The sequence below is a fragment of the Eubalaena glacialis genome, chromosome 3 (genome assembly GCF_028564815.1).
Source record: "Eubalaena glacialis isolate mEubGla1 chromosome 3, mEubGla1.1.hap2.+ XY, whole genome shotgun sequence".
NCBI classification, from domain to species: Eukaryota; Metazoa; Chordata; class Mammalia; order Artiodactyla; family Balaenidae; genus Eubalaena; species Eubalaena glacialis.
This window is the reverse complement of record NC_083718.1, coordinates 155,667,417-155,682,795: the sequence shown is the minus strand read 5'-3', so window position 1 is coordinate 155,682,795 and position 15,379 is coordinate 155,667,417. Positions and strand designations below refer to the sequence as shown.

General features: G+C 51.2%; 1 protein-coding gene across 4 annotated transcripts in view; it reads right to left on the bottom strand.

Annotated features, from left to right (window-relative positions):
* The window catches only part of TRABD2B (TraB domain containing 2B), a 217,616-nt gene that overhangs the window by 15,252 nt on the left and 186,985 nt on the right, over window positions 1–15,379 (bottom strand). The window lies entirely within an intron of this gene.

The following is a 15,379-nucleotide window of genomic DNA, read 5'->3' as shown; positions in this document are numbered from 1 at the left end:
GCACCACGCTGTGCCTCAGTTTTCCCATCTGTAAAGTGGGAACGATTGTATTAGCAGTCTCTAGGGCTGTTGTGAGGACTCCGGGAACAGTGGCTGGCACGCAGCAAAGGCTCACAGTGTTTATTTACTGTTGCATCACTGTGCCCCCCACCATCAAGCTGACCCCAGCCCTGGACTGTCCAGGCAGGGACAACCTCCAGTAGTCAGACAAGGTCCAGGTCTGAGGTCTATGGCTCATCTTTGTCAGTTCCACCAGCAACTTGAGGCTCCCTGCCTTAGCATGGGAATGGGGTTCTGTGTGGGCATGTCTATCTCCTCACCAGGCTCCATGGGGCAGAGACCGCATGGCTACCGCCCCACACGTGCTCAGTATGTGTTGGCTGGATCTAAGACTTTGAAGATTCATTTGTTCACCATTTCACCATCTATCCAACATTTATGGATCACACACTTGACCCAGGCCCTGGGGCGGGCCCTGAGGACTGAATGAGGTGTAAGATTCTGCGGAAGGAGTAATAGAACCCTGTGTGGGGCACGGAGGGGGCTGGTCTCCATCTCAGTCTCCACCCACTAACCATTCATTCAACGGACATTTATGATGCGTTTGCTCTGCGGCCAGCCCTGGGCTAGACACTGAGAATATAGAAATGAATCATTTGGTCCACAGTCCCAGATGAGACCAGGCACGGCCCTCTGGCTGGATGCAGGCTCGAGGTCTGAGAACACGGCGGAGGCTCTCCCAGGCTCCGGTTAGGGAGACTCCTCGCAAGGCCAGTCGCTATTGGGAGTCAGCCCCGGGCAAGCCCTTTCTCCTCGCTGGGCCTCAGTCTCCCCACTCGTTCAATGTGGGCAGAGTGGTGGTGGCCCCTGTGCCCTCCCAGCCTGTGTCCTTCCCTGCAGCCCCACTCCCACGGGCAGTTCTCTCCCCTCCTGCTCACCATTCATCCCAGAACCTGGGGGGAAATTCCTGCACTATTATTCTAATTGCCTGTGACGGGTGGTGACAGGTGGGAAGCTGGAAGGTCAGCATGTTGACAGCCCCAGGAAGGTGTGAGGAACACAGGAGGTGGATGAGCTTTTGGGAAGTGGAGAGGCTCCGGCGCAGAGGAAGTGAGGCTGGGAGTGCACAGCGGCTGGAACAGGGGCGTGAACCCCACAGCCCACTGCCGCCCAGCCCTGTGCACCTCTGGGCTGGTTTCAAGACTCCCCAACAAGTCCCCCACCCAACAGTCTCTCTCTCGGTGGCCTGCCACAGCCCCTGAAATCCCACCTCTGGATCACTGCAAAAAAAATCACAGGTCTGGGAACGGGAGACTTGGACCAGAACCCACCACACTGGCTCTGGGACCTTTGGGCAAACCCATTACGCCTGTATGCTCTTGGTGTCTCTCTGTGTACAGGGAGGGATTGGGCTGCACCATGGGCTCCCCTCGCTCTCACATTCATGGGGAAGGCATTAGTTTGACTCCAGGGACCCTTATGAAATTGTACTCTCCCTCCCTCCCTCCCTCCTCCTCTCCCTCCTTTTCTCTACCTATTTATTGCATTTATCTGACGAACACTGATTGAGTGCATATCCAGTGCTGGATGGTGATGAACAGGTAGGGGCTTGTTCTAGGCACTCAGGGTCTTGAGAATCAAGGTCTTTTGATCCAGGGTAAGTACTATGCCGAGGGAAGCACACAAGGTGGTGAGCGTGCACAGCAGGCCTCTAATCTAACCTGGGGGCAGGGTAGACTTCCTGGAGGAGGCATCCCTAGCTGAGGGATGGGATCAGAGTTAACTAGGTGAGGATGAGAGTGGGGTGGCACAGGGTGGGGCGGGGCGTGTTCCAGGTAGGGGGAACAGCATGTGCAAAGACTGTGAGGTCAGTGAGGCTCACCTGGGAAGCCAGCTGCAGAAGACACATGGACAACGCCCTCGCAGCTCTGGCCCTGACCCAGTGCCGTAGAGGACGGAAGACCCAGGCTTCTGCCAAGGCTCTGAGTCTCCTGTACGTGATCCTGAGCAATCAGCTGCCCTGCTGCCAGCCTCAGTTTCCCTGCGTGTCAAATGGGCCTGGATCCCCGTGGCTGCCTCCTTGGGGAGGCTGTAAAGTCCTAACGAGGCAGGAGGAGTGAACGTCCTTTGGAAAAGCCCAGCATGCACACTTGAGTGAGGGGCTGAGCCATCCCTGGCTGTGGCCACCGAGTCGACCCCACTCTTGCCTGCCCCCAAACGTGATCAGGCTGGAACTGGGCGTGGTGGCCTCCAGCGCACAGGCTGCAGGAACTCCCTGCCCACAGCTCTTGGAATGCACTCCTGGCAGCAAAGCAATTCCTTCCCTGCCTCCATGGAGACCCATTTAAAGACAGGGGCCTCCAGGCCCAGCAGTGGTCCGCGCGCAGAAGATTTCAAGAGCCGTAGGGAAAACAGGCCACCTCAGGCTATACCGGAGTAGCACGAATATTTACTGAGGGCCATGTGGCCGCTCTAAAAGGAGCATTCCTGGAGCTGGCAGAGGGGGCATTCGGAGGAGCCCAAGCCTTACAGGATGCTGGCCGGACCCTGAGCACTGCCTGGCAACGTTTCAGTGTCCGGCCTGCACCCTGTCCGTTCCCTCAACCTCAGTGGTTCCAGGCCCTTACTGTGTATTTTAAGACCCTAAACAGAAGACTTTAGATACTTGGAGAAATGAGAAGCAATCAGCAATGATTTTTCCAAATTCCTATCCCCTCCATCTCTAAGCCACACTGGCCTTCACCTCCTTCCCTCCAGGGTGGGGAGGTGTCCACCCCCTGCCAGGGGCAGCTCCTGTAGGAGGCGCCTCCCACGGGGTTCCTGCCCCAGGACTGTCCAGAGCAAGCCCTCACTCGCGAGACCAGGTTCCCATCGCGACCCCCTCTTTGCCCTCTTTGGGGCTTGTTTTTCTCAGGACCCCACGACACCGTTCTGTCCTGTTTTCTTCGTACTCCTCTCACTGCTCCCTCTCTGTCCTCCTCGTAGGTTCCTCTTTCCCTTGCCCGATAAATGTGGGTGTCCCTGGGAACCCTTTCCACAGCCTTCTTTTCTTCTCACTCTATTCACAATCCGTGGAATGTGAATCCATCCATTCATATGGTTTCAGTTACCACTCTGGACCTGCTGCCCTAGCCCAGACCCATTTGTCCAGCGGCCTCCTGGGCATCTCCACCCAACATCCTCCATTGCCTCCCCCTCCCCTCCTGGATGTGTCTCAGCTGAGTTCCACTATCCAAGTCAGATGGGCCCGTCTTCACTCTTCCTTCTCTCTCCTCATCCTCATCCATTCGGTCACCAGAATACCCTGGATTTTACCTCCTATCTCGTCTTATCCCCAGGAGACCTGAACTTGAGGATCCCTTCCCCTCATAGCCATGGCCCAACCCCTTGGTGATGCTCCTGCAGATCCCACCAATCCCAGGAGCTTGGCTGTCAGAGCAGCCCCAGAGTCAGGGCCCAGTGCATGCCGTCCCCAGGGGCTGGCAGACAGGGCTTGGGCTTGCCTCCAAGGTCACAAATCCCGAAAAAGGCACCACATCCATCCTGGAACCTGCAGGGAAGGTGTGGAAAGTTTCCAAAGGGGCCCCCTGGTGTCAGAGCTTAGCCTGCATGGCTTGCCCAGGCTCCTGGCTTCTCCTGGCCACTGCTCAGCAGCTCCTTCCAGCACTGACGGCTGCTCTCTGGCCAGCTCTCTGCAGGAAGGAACGTCCCATTTCATCTGCTGAGGCCGTGTGGACCAGGAGAGGAGGGAAGAGAGGGAGGACAGTGGGGGCAGGGCACACAGAGCCACAGAGTGGGAGAGAGGGACACACGGAGAGAGGCAGAGAAAGGAGAGACACTCAGAGACAGATAGGGAGGGGGAGAGAGCTCCAGAACACGGGGAGACAGAGAGAAGAAAGAAGAGAGGAGGTGACAGGGGCTGGGAGACAGGCTGCAACAGACACAGAGACACAGAGATAACAGTAAAGAGAGAAGGAAAAGGAGAGATGTCGGGACAGAGAGAAAGAGATACAAGGAGACAGAGACAAAGAGGGAAGGAGAGGAGGGAGGAAGAGGAAAGAGGAGAAAGAGAACCCAGAAACAAAAACAAAGGGCACGGAGGAGAGATCCATACACCAAAGACACCGAGGAAGGCTTCCTGGAAGAAGGGCCCAGAAAGGGTGGATTCAAGCAGATATATGGGGGTGGGGGTGGGGAGTTGGGAAACAGGCAAGGGGAGGAGCAAGGGCCTGGAGGAGGATTATAGGTTTGACAAATTGTAAGGCTGGTTTGGTGATTGTGTCCCCTGACCATGCAAGCCAGAGTGCCACTTAAGGGACATCATATACAGGCAGGGAAGGTGTCCTGCTCTGAGTGGGCAGAGCCCCATGATGTTTTAGTGCACAGACAAAGGCTCCCCTTCTTCCAGGCACAAGCAGGCCTGTGCTAGGGCACAAGGCTCAGTGAGCAGAGCATAGGCTGGGTCTAGTCCCTACCCATCAGCTGGGCATAGCCCAACAGCCCCCATTTACCCTCCGACATGAAAGGCAGGGTAGGACAGAGCTAAGAATCCTGTCCTGAGGTTAGGACAGAAAACCTGGCTCGACAGCCAACCAGCTGTGTGACCTCAGGCAGCCTCCTTCCCCTCTCTGTCTCAGTTTCCCTACAAAGGTCTCATTGGTCCTCCCACCTCTATGATTCCATCATGTGATGACCTGAAGGCAAACTCCTCCTCAGTGAGTCTCCTGGGCACAAGATGCTTTTCAAATATTATTTCATTTCATCTTCACAGCAGCATTTCCAGGTACTCCCAGTTTACAGATGAGGGAACTGGAGCTCAGCGAGAGGACGGGACTTGCTCAAGGTCACACAGCCGGTAAAAGGCAAAGCTTGGGCTTCCATCCAGAGATGTCCTAGTTGGCTGCATGGCCAGTACATCTACTCTGAAGTACTGGTGGCTGCGAGGGATCCTGAGCTCACGTTTTGGGGGCAGCGAATCGTCAGAAACATGTGTCCCCTCCAGGTTTCACCAGATCAGAGAGGAAAGTGTGTGAGTATTCAGCTCGAAGAATATGCCAATTAACAGGGCAATTTCCAGACAGTATTGGGGGGCTTGGTGGAGGGGAGGAGGGGAGAACCAGATGTTCCCACAAAAGCTCCAAAGTAACACGGGCTCCCCTCGGCCAGCACACATGTTTTCTCTCCAGTGAGTCCAGTGGGTTTCCAGTTTTCTCTTCCTGGAAGAGGGAGTCCAAGCTCATATTTATGTTCCATCTGAAATTAATGCAAGGGGAACTTTCAAGTGTTACTCTCACTGCCAGGATCAGCCGCCGGGTATCAAGCAACAGCGGTGCTTGTTTACCCGAGGAAGTGTGACAGGAGAGCTAGACAGATGGACCTGGGGGTTGATGGACAATTGGGGGTACCTCGGGACTTCGAACCTCCCAAGGAGGGTCCGTCTGGGAAACTGGCAGAGCCGAGCTTTCTTTCTCCTGCTCTGCCGGCCAGGCAGGGCTGGACTGGGGCCTTTTCAGTTCAGCAAGGACTGAGAGATGATGTCTCCCCCGTACCCAGTTTTGTGCCAGGAGCTGAGACACATGGTCCCCACCCTGGAGGACATCACAGGGTGGAGGCGAGACGGGCACGCAAACAATTACAGGGCAGTGTGAGCTATGCAGTGAGGGAGGGATGCCGGGGCTACGGGGCTGAAGAGGAAGGGACAGGACACAGACTAGGGGGTGAGCCTCCCCCTTGGGCCCTGCCCTTGTCCTACAATGAGGACATAAGCCCTGGGGGTTTTGGGGAACCTGTACCCTAAAGGCCTGGAGCTGCAGAGCCTCCTCCACAAGCCCTCACTGGGACCTCCTACATGTCAGGCACGTGCCAAGCCCTGGGGACCCTGAGATAGGTCAGACGTGGGACCTTTCCCTCCTGGGGTCTGACACCACCCCAGACTCAGGCAGTGACTGCGCAGAGTGATTGGAGGTCAGCACGAGGCACTGCGGGGAGAGCCCTGGAGACGGAGCCTGTGATGGGTTCTGTGAACTGCAGGGGCAGCGCCCAGCGCAGGGCTCACTGCGGTCATGGTTACCACTCTTTATAAATCCAGAGGCTCCTTTCCCAGAATGTCAGCCCCCAGCACCCAGGAGAACACCCTGTTGGCCAACCATGCAGGCAGGGACGGGGCCCAGCGTCATGAGCCTCACCGTCCCTTGGAGCTGAGACCGGCCGTGGGGGTCTCCCTGCAGGCTCCCAGCTGGGTCCTCAGAGGCCACCGAGCACTTCTGCCCCATCCCCTGGACAGCCCTGCTCTCCCCTGGGCAGGAGTCCTGTTCTTGGAGGACCGTGGGCTCTGAAATAATACTAATCACGCAAGAGCTCACGTGCACCAGGTCTGAGCTGCACATGTGCTGCCCACTGACGCCAGGCTCCTCTTAGAGGGACTCTGAGGGCCGAGAGAAGCCAAGTACCTGCTCTGCCCAGGCTCCTTCCTACGACGACAGGCGCTGAGCTCCTCGCGCGGGCAGTCAGGCTCCGAAGCCCATGCCCTTCACCTAGGACACTCTCTCCTCCCCCTGCCTTCCCCACATGCCCAGCAAGAGTGCTGAGCTCTTAGCTGACATTCCGGATGCCCTGGCTCACAGACGGAGGTCCAACCTGGTCCAGAGGGCAGGGCTGGCTCCAGTTAGGGACAAGCTAGCAGATGGGATGTTCCTCTGGCTGGCTGGATGCTCTAGGCTGAAACAGGAAGGGTGACTCTGGCCAAGGATCTCAGCCTGGAGCAGGCGTGCCAGCTGCCAGATGTGTACATGGTGGGGCGGCAGGGCCCTTTGAAATACTGTTGGAAAACTCTGAAACACTTCTGGACGCTGTGGCCTCATGTTCCAAAGTGGGGAGAATGGCAGGCCATGGGCATTTGCCTGGGAGGAGAGAAAGTGGCTGGGCGTGTGCTATTTGCCGGGTCCCTCGTTTCTAAGGTTACCAGGGCCCTACATGGGCTGTGGCTGCTCTTCTGTGCTCAGCCATGAGCTCTGAGGAGTTTTTGTTCCTGAGGCCCCCGAGTGGAGAACCAGGGGGGGATGGAGGTGGTTGGAGTCTTGCCCTGAGGACTGTGGGGATAAGGAGAGGAATTGGAAGGCAGCTGGACATGCATCAGGGAAATTTCAACCAACCAGTTCTCACCTCCTCCAGGAAGTCTTCTCTGACCTACCCTCCCCTTCCTAGACTAGGAGATGACAAATGTGCTCAGCATGAGCAGAGCTGTGATAGGGAAATCCTGTGGGACTATGGGATCCCAGAGAAGAGGTCACAGAAGGCCCAGGCAGGAGAGGGGAAGGTCATTCTCAGGAGAACAGAGGGCCCAAGTAGCAGCTGGATGGCTTTTTAGGGAGACAGGCATCAGAAAGAATGGCCTAATCAGTGTTGACCATTGTTTCACTCCAGTTCTAAGATTCTCTCACTTCTCATCTCCACCTTGATTTACCCATCTGCCAAATGGAATAATAAATACCATCCTGTCTCCCTCCAGGAGGCACTGAGGATGTGAAAGCCACGTAAGCTGATGGATATGGGTGTTCTTCAAGCAGGATGGTGCCCACTCTCCAAGGAGCAATTGCTGCTGTTATTAATTTTTAAATGTTACTGGCGTTCCGTGTGTCGGGCTTCTATCTCGCCCTTCTCTCAAGCCCGGGTCTTCACCATGAGTCGACTTCTGTGTCCCAGCCCCACAGGCGTTTTCCTGATTATGGGCCTGTGGCACTTCAGCTGGGACTCAAGAGAGGCTGGCGCGGCCTGGAGGCTGGGTGTGCTGGATGTGCAGGTGCTCGGGGTAACGGCTACAGCACCTCTGTCTCCGATGCTCACATAGCCTGGATTTTAACTCTTCAAATCCTGCTTTATGCTTGGACTTCTGCTTCCTGTGGGTGGGTGGTGTGGGGCACAGGTGGCAGTAGTCCTATGTGGAGGAATTTCCAGGCCCTAGAAGGCTCTTAGCTCCATACTCCTCCCAAGGACTCCAAGAGAGACTGAAGCAAACATGCTAGAGGGTTAGAATTCTATGATGATAGAAGGCTGGGATATCAGAACCACACAGTCTTAGAACAACAGGCTGTTAGGGTCAAAGGACTTTGTAAGGTCAGAAGTTAGAATTATATTCAGACTGTAGCACACTGGGGTTACAGAATATACCAGTGGCTCTCAGAGTTCAGAATGAATGGGCCCTGCAGGTTCACTGGTCTACCCTTGAGTCTGGCTTGTGTCTCCAACCCAGCTCAGCCAGCCCCGACATTATGCATTCTGTTCCAGATTTCAGGATGGCTGCACAAGTGAACACAATCTGAGAAAGCCCCAGTTCCCTAGAGCTAGGGACAAAACAGTAATTTTCTTCTAGTGCCTGGGACTGAGACCCCCTCTCCTTCCACCCCAGAGGCCTGAGGCCCAAGAGATACCATGTGACTGAATGGAATGAACTTGTTTCTGGGTGATTTGGTCTAGTATGTCTTTATAGAACATCTCCTGGGTGTTGGCAATTCTGCAGAGATATGGGCCCTGCCCTGGAGTAGTTCACAATCAGTGGGATGCTTATTGAGCAGGGGGTGCTAGGAGGAAGTCAGGAAAAGGCCTGGAGTGTAGATGCATCTACCTTTACACCCTAGATGTCCAGTGTTGCTGTAGAAAATCTTACAAGCTGTGATTTGGGACCACTGCAGGTTCACAGGCCCTCAATCACCAATCAGCATGGTCTATGTTCCCAGCAATCAGAGCAGATATGGGGCAGGCATGTGGCCTGATCCAGGTCCACAGCAGACACCACTAATCAGTCAGACCTCTTCTCTGCGGAGCTTCAATATGGTCTTGTCATCCTTTATATACCACACTCCAGGCAACCATACCAATCAATCACAGTTGGCTCAGGATATGAAATTCATTTAACTTCCTGTCAATGTCAGTTCTTGTGGCCTATCTCTCTTACATTTATGTCAAATGTTCTCCTGTCTTCAAACCAAGAACCAGCTCCCAGCCCCCTCTTTCTCTGCACATGACTTCTACTTTACAGAGTGGAGCTCTGATTAGAAGCCATCAGGCCACCTTTCCACCACCAAATTACCTTCCTGCCAGCCTTCTCCCTTCTCCAATTATAGGTGAGGAAGTGTCCTTTTCTATCCAAGGCCATATCTTCTACCTGAGCTCTGGCCCCCACCTTTCCTGCCTTCTTGGAAACTTGGGCTAGTCATTTTTCCCAGTTTCTCCCCTGTATCATTGGCCTCACCCCTCCTATTGTACGCTTTTCATCATGTTTTAGGCTTGCTCGATTCTCTCCTATCTGAAGAGAAGGAGGGTGGGTGGGAGAAACAATACAGTTACCAACTTTTAATTTTGCCAAATAAGGGCTTTGAAAGCCCTGTTTGTCTCATATCACCACTATTTTCTTTTTAAAGTGAAAGATGTTTAACTTCAAACACAGTAGAAAGAAGATAATTTCAGAATATAAGCATGTAAAGTTAATACACTTCATTACTAAAAAATTCACCATCTTGTACTTATTTTTCTCAGTTATTTGTAGGCCAGAGGAAATCCGAGGACACACTTAAGATCTCTGAGGACACTTTGGCTCAGCTGGTCAAACTGCATGGGCCTGGCAGTCGGGAATCAGCCCTCCCCCAACCCTGGGCTGGTGCATCCCTCCACGGCAGTGGCCTGGCTCCTTCCAGAACGTCCAGGTTTGCACACTGGCCACAGTCACCTCCCAAGGAGGTGGGGCTTCCATCTAGGTCCCCAGCTGTCACCCAGGCCTGCTCAGAGTTGTCACACATGTCCACACCCCAACTGCCCTGGAACCTGCTGAATAGCTTCCAGAAGAGGTCAAACAGCTCCTGGATACAGAAGCATCACAAACGCTAAGGAGAGTACTCTTCTGTGGGATGTACCAGCTAAAAAGACACTCTCCTACAAAATCGTCAACCTTTCTGGAAGTATACAGCAAGGGCACCATGTACGGGGGGAAATGGCCAGGACTAGGACCCAAGAGGCCAGGATTCAAGTTGAAGGTCTGCCTGCAAGGCCTTGAGGAAGCCATTCATCTGCTCTGGGCCTTAGTTTTCATCTGCAAAATGAGTATAATAACCCCCTTCTCGTGGGCTTATTGTGAAGATCAGAGGTAATGTAATCTAAGAGCTTGGAATGGTGGCTGGCCCACAGGAGGGTGTCTATGATAAGGATCCCTCCACCACGGTAGAGAGTGTAATGCTATTATCTAAAGTACATCTAGCACAGTCTGATGAGGCAGGTGTATTATCCCCATTTTACAGATGAGAGACTGAGGTCCTTGGAGGTGAAATGGCTTTCCCAAGCTCTCTTAATTAACAGTGATGGAGCCCAGCTTTATATCCAGGCATCCTGACTCCAAAGCTCTGACCCTTTGCATCAAATCTCCCTGTAGAGCAGAACAGAGGAGGGGCCGGTCGGCCTGCAGCACTGGGAATCCCAGTCTGTGCTGCGGACTCTCAGGAAGGGGTTCTGGAGCAGGGGTGGGCTGGGGAAGGATCTGGATAGGCACGGGAGGTGGCCAGGCAGGTGGAGGCTCTTTCTCTCCCTCACCCTAGCGAGCCTGAGGCTGGTCTCAGGCTGGTCTGCTGTAAAATGGCAGAACCTTAGGCTATAGAATGACAGAACCTCAGGCTGTAGAATGACAGAACCTTAGGCTATAGAATGACAGGATGGGCAAGGCCAGGCTGTGGGTGGCCGGACGTCTCATAATCATATTTCTGTGTCCTAAGCTATTTCCTAGAGACATTCATGAAACTGGATCTGAGAGACTGTTGCATGAACAGACACCCTCTGGGGGATGGCGAGGTGTATTTCCAGGGGCACAGACCCTCCCTCCCTCCCACAGTGCCTTCTTTGAGGGCCAGACAGGGGATGGGCAACGAGTCAGGCTGACTCAGGTGCCCAGTGCTCGGGGGTCTGGGAAGGACTGAGATGGAAAAGGCACCCAGATGGGAACGTGTGCCATGGAGCCGGTGTGTCTGTAGGTCGCATGCTGCCGAAGAGCGCTTGGCCTGTCCCTGCATGTACGTCCTCAGCCTGCCTTTGGATGTGGGACTCAGGAGCTATGCGGCCATAAGGACACAGCAAGGCAGGCGTGGACTTCTGTCACCATGAGTTGTGTGTGGACGTGTCCCATGCTGACACACTGTTACAGGTCCTCTTGGCTGGCTCCCTGACCGCACGTGAGAACAGAGCCCCTGACCACAGCTCTGGGCCCGGGGACCAGTCCCGGCTCTGTCCCCAACTCGCCACGAACTTCACCCATGTCCTGGCGTCTGTGGAACTCAGTCTGCCCATGGCTATGATGAGGTGGGCAGGCTCGAGCTTGGAGGCTGAGTCCAGCTTTGAAATTCTCAGGTCGAGGGTAGATTTGCAGCACCGAGCAGGCCGTTTGCTCCAGGTGTTGCTGAGCCAGAAGCGGCAGCTGCCGGCAAGACGTGCCCACAGCCCCGGGCCTGTTGCTATAGGACAGAGGGTCTCTAAGAGCCAAGGTGGGGCTCCCATTGCCCTCACTTTACTGCTGGGCTGTCCTAAGGTCTCCAGGCCAGGAGACCAGGATTGGAGGATCTGGTCAACATTCATTCATCTGTTCCTTCCTTCACTCATTCATTCTTTCATACCTTCACTGAGCTCGAAACATATTACACATGACTGAAAAACACAGGCATAGTGAAGTGAAGCCTGCCTTCCTGGAGCTCAGGATGCTGGCGGGAGACAGAGCCAGCACCCTGCACTGGCTCCACCATGGGGAGCAGCCTGGAAGCGGGGAGAGGACCAGGAGGCTGGAGCTGATGGAGGCTTGGACCACAACAGTGGCAGTGAGGATGGACAGCGTAGACAGGGGTGAGGTCTTTCTGGTGGTCTGTCAAAAAAACTGAACAGGCCTGCCCTCTCCGACTGGCAGCGATGGCGGGTCTGGGCCTCACGCTCCAGTGCCATCCATTTTCAGGGCTAGTTGATTCGGCAGAACTTCCAGAACGACCATGATCCTGCCAACATCTTGATTTCAGCTCAGTGAAATCCATTTCGGAGTTTTGAGCTCCAGGACTCCGTGTGGCTGACAGGGTCTTGGTGCTCCGGCCTGGTGTCAGGCCTGAGCCTCTGAGGTGGGAGAGCTGAGTTCAGGACATTGGACCACCAGAGACCTCCCAGCCCCACATAATATCAATCTGCGAGAGCTCTCCCAGAGATCTCCATCTCAACGCTAAGACCCAGCTCCATCCAACATCCAGCAAACTACCAGTGCTGGACACCCCATGTCAAACAACTAGTAAGGCAGGGATACAACCCCACCCATTAGCAGAGAGGCCGCCTAAAATCATAATAAGTTCACAGATACCCCAAAACACACCACCGGACGTGACCCCGCCCACCAGAAAGACAAAATCCAGCCCCACCCACCAGAACACAGGCCCTAGTCTCCCCCCATCAGGAAGCCTACACAAGTCACTGAACCAACCTCACCCACTGGGGGCAGACACCAAAAACAACAGGAACTATGAACCGGCAGCCTGCAAAAAGGAGACGCCAAACACAGTAAGTTAAACAAAATGAGAAGACAGAGAAATATGCAGCAGATGAAGGAGCAAGGCAAAAACCCACCAGACCAAACAAATGAAGAGGAAATAGGCAGTCTACCTGAAAAAGAATTCAGAATAATAATAGTAAAGATGATCCAAAATCTTGGAAATAGAACAGAGAAAACACAAGAAACATTTAACAAGGACCTAGAAGAACTAAAGAGTAAACAAACTATGATGAACAACATAATATATGAAATTAAGAATTCTCTAGAAGTAATCAATAGCAGAATAACTGAGGCAGAAGAACGGATAAGTGACCTGGAAGACAAAATAGTGGAAATAACTACTGACAAGCAGAATAAAGAAAAAAGAATGAAAAGAATTGAGGACAGTCTCAGAGACCTCTGGGACAACATTAAACGCACCAACATTTGAATTATAGGGGTCCCAGAAGCAGAAGAGAAAAAGAGAGGGTCTGAGATAATATTTGAAGAGATTATAGTTGAAAACTTCCCTAACATGGGAAAGGAAATAGTCAATCAAGTCCAGGAAGTGCAGAGAGTCCCATACAGGATAAATCCAAGGAGAAACACGCCAAGACACATATTAATCAAACTATCAAAAATTAAATACAAAGAAAAAATATTAGAAGCAGCAAGGGAAAAGCAACCAATAACATACAAGGGAACCCCCATGAGGTTAACAGCTGATCTTTCAGCAGAAACTCTGCAAGCCAGAAGGGAGTGGCAGGACATATTTAAAGGGATGAAAGGGAAAAACCTACAACCAAGATTACTCTACTCAGCAAGGATCTCATTCAGATTCGACGGAGAAATTAAAACCTTTACAGACAAGCAAAAGCTAAGAGAATTCAGCACCACCAAACCAGCTTTACAACAAATGCTAAAGGAACTTCTCTAGGGGGGAAACATAAGAGAAGGAAAAGACCTACAAAAACAAACCCAAAACAATTAAGAAAATGGTAATAGGAACATACATATCAATAATTACCTTAAATGTAAATGGATTAAAGCTCCAACCAAAAGACACAGACTGGCTGAATGGATACAAAAACAAGACCCGTATATATGCTGCCTACAAGAGACCCACTTCAGACCTAGGGACACATACAGCCTGAAAGCGAGGGGATGGAAAAAGATATTCCATGCAAATGGAAATCAAAAGAAAGCTGGAGTAGCAATTCTCATATCAGACAAAATAGACTTTAACATAAAGACTATTACAAGAGACAAAGAAGGACACTACATAATGATCAAGGGATCAATCCAAGAAGAAGATATAACAATTGTAAATAATTATGCACCCAACACAGGAGCACCTCAATACATAAGGCAAATGTTAACAGTCATAAAAGGGGAAATTGACAGTAGCACAATAATAGTAGGGGACTTTAACACCCCACTTTCACCAACGGATAGATCATGCAAAATGAAAATAAATAAGGAAACACAAGCTTTAAATGATACATTAAACAAGATGGACTTAATTGATATTTATAGGACATTCCAGCCAAAAACAACAGAATACACTTTCTTCTCAAGTGCTCATGGAACATTCTCCAGGATAGATCATACCTTGGGTCACAAATCAAGCCTTGGTAAATTTAAGAAAATTGAAATCATATCAAGTATCTTTTCTGACCACAACGCTATGAGACTAGATATCAATTACAGGAAAAAATCTGTAAAAAACACAAACACATAGAGGCTAAACAATACACTACTAAATAACCAAGAGATCACTGAAGAAATACAAAGAGGAAACCAAAAAATACCTAGAAACAAATGACAATGAAAACACGACGACCCAAAACCCATGGGATGCAGCAAAAGCAGTTCTAAGAGGGAAGTTTATAGCAATAAATCCTACCTCAAGAAACAAGAAACATCTCAAATAAACAACCTAACCTTATACCTAAAGCAATTAGAGAAAGAAGAACAAAAATACCCTCCAAAGTTAGAAGAAGGAAAGACATCATAAAGATCAAATCAGAAATAAATGAAAAAGAAATGAAGGAAACAATAGCAAAGATTAATAAAACTAAAAGCTGGTTCTTTAAGAAGACAAAAAAAATTCATAAACCATTAGCCAGACTCAGCAGGAAAAAAAGGGAGAAGACTCAAATCAACAGAAATAGAAATGAAAAAGGAGAAGTAACAACTGACACTGCAGAAATACAAAGGATCATGAGAGATTACTACAAGCAATTATATGCCAATAAAATGGACAACCTGGAAGAAATGGATCAATTCTTAGAAAAGCGCAACCTTCCGAGACTGAACCAGAAAGAAATAGAAAATATAAACAGACCAATCACAAGCACTGAAATTGAAACTGTGATTAAAAGTCTTCCAACAAACAAAAGCCCAGGACCAGATGGCTTCACAGGCGAATTCTATCAAACATTTAGAGAAGAGCTAACACCTATCTTTCTTCTAAAATATAGCAGAGAGAGGAACACTCCCAAACTCATTCTACAAGGCCACCATCACCCTGATACCAAAACCAGACAAAGATGTCACACACACACAAAAACTACAGGCCAATATCACTGATGAACATAGATGCAAAAATTCTCAACAAACTACTAGCAAACAGAATCCAACAGCACATTAAAAGGATCATACACCATGATCAAGTGGGGTTTATCCCAGGAATGCAAGGATTCTTCAATATATGCAAATCAATCAATGTGATACACCATATTAACAAATTGAAGGAGAAAAACCATATGATCATCTCAATAGGTGCAGAAAAAGCTTTCGACAAAATTCAACACCCATTTATGATAAAAACTGTCCAGAAAGTAG